The sequence below is a fragment of the Echinops telfairi genome, unplaced genomic scaffold, assembly GCF_000313985.2.
Source record: "Echinops telfairi isolate 266 unplaced genomic scaffold, ASM31398v2 ScPeMD7_443;HRSCAF=831, whole genome shotgun sequence".
NCBI lineage: Eukaryota > Metazoa > Chordata > Mammalia > Afrosoricida > Tenrecidae > Echinops > Echinops telfairi.
The window spans coordinates 19,713,043-19,718,392 of NW_022104341.1; the positions used below are offsets into that span (position 1 = coordinate 19,713,043).

General features: G+C 38.3%; 1 pseudogene; it reads right to left on the reverse strand.

The window, feature by feature from the left end:
* On the reverse strand, window positions 1–114 carry LOC115870277 (annotated as a pseudogene).
* Between the last annotated feature and the right edge of the window lie 5,236 nt (window positions 115–5,350).

Below are 5,350 nucleotides of genomic sequence, written 5' to 3' on the forward strand. Positions count from 1 at the left end.
AGTTTCCCACATTTGGGGAAATTGCAGGGTCAGCACATCCGGAGTGCAATGGGTGAGCCTCGCCCTGGGAAAACCACCTTCGTGATCATGGTATCTCCCCTGCCAGGTAAGTATTATTTCTTATTTTTTTAATGACTTTTCACTTGCTTCCTGTATGGTATGCTTGATGCTGTCTCATAATTCTGGTTTTCTGCACATTAGTATTCAATGTATCATATATGCTATTGAGATGTTCTCTAAATTCAGATGGGCTGTACAAGTTTGTATTTTGACTCTCATGGACTGATTTTGTTTAATTCCGCTTCGATTTGATCTTATATACGAACAATTGGTGATCTTTTCCATAGACAGTCTCTGGCCTTGTTTTGGCTGATGATATTAAGCTTCTACATGATCTATTCCCACAAATGCAATCAATTGATTCCTGAATATTCCATCTAGTGAAGTCCATGTGTATAGTTATTGTTTATATTGTTGAAAACAGTGTTTGCAATGAAGGAGTCATTGGTCTTGCAAAATTCTATCATGCAACTCCAGACTGTTTTCATCACCAAACCACATTTTCGAATTACTCATTATTCCTCTTTGTTTCAAAGTTTCCCATCCATTTATCAATAAAACTTGGTTGCATGCTTGATCAATTTCAAACTAAGTTTCCATCACTAGTTTAGTTGTTGGTGCATAAAATTGAATAAGAGTTGTATTAACTGGACTTCCTTATAGGTAGATAAGTATTATCTTAAGACAAACAGCATTGTGCTTCAAGATAGATTTTGAAATGTTTCTTTTGATAATAAATGCGATTCTATTTCTCTTGAATTTGTACTCTTGATACAGGAAGCCAAATGATTGTCCAGCTCAAAATTGCCAATACCAGTGCATTCCAGCTCACTAATGCCTAGAATATTGATATTTATGCCTTTCATTTAATTTTGGGTGACCTTATATTTTCCTAGATTCACACTTCTCACATTCTACATTCTGATTACTTATAGATGTTTTCAGGTGTTTATCCTCATTATGAGTCATTCCCCATCAGCAAACAAATGAAAATCTTGGAAACGTTACTCCGCTCAGGTAAGTATTGTTGAGAAGGGAGTTCTTCTCCAGACATATTCTGAGAGGTTTCCAAACTGAAGGGCCCATCTTCTGGCACTATCTCTGACAATGCTCTGTTGCTATTCATGTGATTTTCCATGGCTAATCCTTCAGCAGTAGGAAGCCAATTCTTTCTTTCTAGTTTTTTCTTAGTCCAGAAGCTCCACTGAAACCTTCACCATGGATAACTCTACTGGTATATGAAATACTGATGGCAAAGCTTTGAGCAAACAGAAGCTACTGAAACAAGAAAAATGGAAAGGAGAAAGCCAGAAACCATAGAAATCAGGTTTAGCATTTCATAACAAATATTTTGAGGAACACCATTTAATCTATAATATCTTCTAAAATTCATTCTTTTACCCTCATTGTGTCCTCTGTTGAAGTGCTCATCTATTCTAAGAACTTCATTTATTTTACCACCATTTAAACCATATTTTTTGTATACATGCCATTATCTTAAACATTTAATTCACAAGTATGCGTGGAGCAATATTCATTTCATCAAAGAGTTTACAACTGAGTTGGGAAAAGATAAGACAACAGTTACAGAGATATAGGTTGCATAGAGACAAGGAGAGGAAGTCAAGCGTCTGAGATAGAGAAACATCTGAGGTAAGATATAAGTAGGAATTGGTCAGCTGTTCAAACATACATCTGCAAACACATATGCATAAACAAAAGCACACGAATCTATATTACTATACATCTTTGTTGTTGTTGATTGCCATTTTATAACTTTTGATTAATGGCAGCCCCATGTATTACAGCGTAGAACTCAAAAAAGGTTTCTTCTGTAAAACCAGGCCTTTCTCTTTCGGTGCTACTAAAATAGAGACATCATGCAAAACATTTGAAGGAATGTGAGACCATGAAAGAAAAATCACAAAATCTATGTGTGTGTTTTTTTTAAAAAAGCTGTTTTCTTACACTGGGGAGGGGAGCTTTTTTTTTTTTCCCTAAAGGCCACTTAGATATTTATAATATCATTTGTGGGCCATATTGGCCACATATTTAACTAACTCATTCCTAATATGATGCCTAAAACTGCTTCTCTTTAATGAGGTGTGTGATGTTAGCTGGTACTGATGATTTAGAGGGACTTATATGCAGGACCATTGGGCCAGACGTTCATTCTCCATCTCTATACGACACAGACAGTTTTGGTTTTCCCTAAGGCTCCACTTAGCTGTCTTTTTATAATATCAAACTCAACATGACTAAAATGTATTCAAATCAGAACACGTTTACCTTAACATTTCTTTAACTGGCTATCTCTGGTGCACTAGTGCTGAGAAGTCAATCCCTCATATTGAATCATTCTTAAGAGGAAAAACCATATTCTGGCAATGGCACTTACGCTGTTGCCATTTTAATTTTAGAAATTTGTTAAGTTGGGCTGACGAGAGAAACAAATCTAGACACTCGTATGTATGTAAGAAAGAGCTTTATATCAAGAACGAATTATATATCGAGCAAACAGCCCAGCCCAGCCCAGATCAAGTCCAAAACCCAATTCTAGTCCATAAATCTCATACTAGTCCATAAGTCCCTCTTCAGACACAAGCAGCCACATACAACGATGCAGAGTGCAGAAAGACCATAGGTCAGTGGGTGCGAAGTCTTGTGGATCCAATGGCGGTGGCCACGTCACAGGGCTCACAGGTTTCAACGTGACTCACCAGCAGGAAAGTGAAAGCAGCAGGTGTGTGTGTGTGTGGGGGGGGTGTTTCCAGGACATCTACCCCACCCCCCTTATAAGAAAGCCACACCCCCAGGAAGCCATCATTAGGCCATGAACTGATTGACAGGCTAGACTTCACCCTACATTTTATTTATCAAGTTGACACAAAATTATGTACCTACCACAGAAAGGGAAGAAAAACTTGGTTGAACGTGTGGACTTTTAGAAAAAAAAACAAATTCTAGGTCCTCCCAAGAAATTTCATTCGTCTCGAGTAGAGCTCCAAACAAGCAGTTGCTAAGGAGTTGATTCTGACTCCTGGTGACCCCATGTGTTGTAGACTGGACCTGCACTGCAAGGGTTTTCACTTTTGAGACCATCCTGAAGCAGATCACCGGGTCTGTATCTTCTGAAGTGCCACTAAATAGATTTAAATGGTCAATCTTTTGCTTAATAGCTCAGGGCTAAACAGATTGTGCTATTCAAGAAGCTGAAAAGCTAAAGCATGGCACGTGTGTGTGTGTGTGTGTGTGTGTGTGTGTGTGTGTGTGTGTGAAACATCATCAGGCCATTCTAATTTTTTAATACTCTCCTCACAACATGCATACCCCAAAGAAATCTGTTGCTAATTCATTCCGACAGTGAAATGGCAAATTAATCTTTCAGAGACACCACTTCTTTGATCTTGCCAGGAAAAGCTAGTCCCTGGAGAAGGAGGCTGGAATGGGTAAAGCATCAGGGCAACCAAAAAAGGGGAAGCCCTTTCACAAGATGCACTGACACAATGGCTGCATCCATGGGCTCCAAGAACCATTGTGAGGCTGGCAGAGGACCGAGCAGGGTTGCATTCTGTTGTGCGCAGGGTCACTAGGACTGAGGCCAATTCACCAGCACCTAACAACAACAATGTATCATATTTCCTTCATTGAAAATGCGTAATGCTTCCTTCCAATCTATCAGAGCAAATACACATGTTTTAGTCACACATTCTAGTTAACTATATCTTGTCTGCTTTTATACACATTTGGAACATCCTAATCATATTTCTAAGTTTATTCTTGCCTATGTTGGATCTCTTTCCCACTTGATGGCTTCTATTCAAAATTCTCTCAATTTTTATATAACAAGTATCCTTTATTTCCTTCCGCCGTCTTTTCTTTCTTCCTTTTTTCCTTCTTGCCTTCATATAATAATTTAGTTGGGAAAAGTTCAATATTCGTTGTTAGGCTCAGAGAATTGTAAGTGTATATAATTAGGTATGTTCATTCTTATAATAAGAAAATATAAGTTTCTATGAGGTCCTATAATAATAAAGGTTATCCAACTTTAGCTGCCAAAGAAGGTCTCTCAGACTAAGCATCTTTAAATGGAGACTTGTATCATCAGGAATTTCTCATAAAAAAGATAAAATTGTATTCCTGATTACATTAAAGCAAATGAATGTTAAATAGTTCAGCATTGTTATTATTATCATGTTTTAACATTTTAGATGATGTGCAACTCTAGATAGAATTAGAAATGGCAGAATACATTTAAATTAATGAAAAAATGAGAATAAAGACTTAAAGTAGGTGAGGATATTTAAAAGTGTTACTGTGCACACTGGGAAAGAGAGAGAAAAGAGAGAAAGAGTGGATTTCCAGAAAGCACTAAGTGTGCAGTTGAGATTGTTATTTTTATTAGATGCCATCAAGGAGGTACTGACTCATCATGATCCTGTTTATGTAAAACACGAATACCGTCCTGATGACTACTGTTGTTAGTGCCCATTGTTGCCGTCACTGTGTCAGTCTATCTTGATGAGTGTTGTCCTCTTTTTCAGTAACGCTCTACTTTATCAAGCACGGTGTACTTTTCTAGGGACTGGTACCTCCTGAGAATAAGTCCAAAATACATGAAACGGTGTCTCACCATCCTCATTTCTAGGGAGTATTCCAGTTATACTCCTTCCAGGACAGATTTGCCTTTCTGCTGGCAGGTCATGGGATAGTCACTGCTCTTCACCAGCTTCAAAATTCTGTTGTATCAGTTCTTCTCTAGGCCCCCCTATCCACTGGCCACCTACCCCAGGCATGGGGCAGTAGAGAATACCGTGGCTTGAGTCAGGTTCACCTTGGTCCTCACAGTGACATCTTTGCACTTTAACACTAAAAGGAGATCTTATACAGCAAATTAGTGTCTGTGAATATGGCTACATGTGTGGTTTCCCTGTGTTTGAAAACAGCTACATGTATTGTTGTTTCTGGCTAATCAGAGAAAAAGAAATTATAATACAGGAAGGAAGCATAAGTCTTTGCAAGAAACTGATTAAAGCTTTAGACCAGGAAAAATAAGCGAAATGGTGGAGACTAGGCAATAAAGATCAGAGTAAGAGTAGTTGAGAAGGAGAAAGGAGAGGGCTAGTGATGCCACTGAGCAAATGAGCTGAGACGATAAACATTAGGAAATGACATTCCTGTTTGGACTCTTGCTAATCTCTTTAAATATGTCAGGATAGAACTGGGCCCCCAGGATTGGTAATGACTAGCTTGTCAGAAGCAGAGCTTTATGCCTATCTTCTGAGGTCCC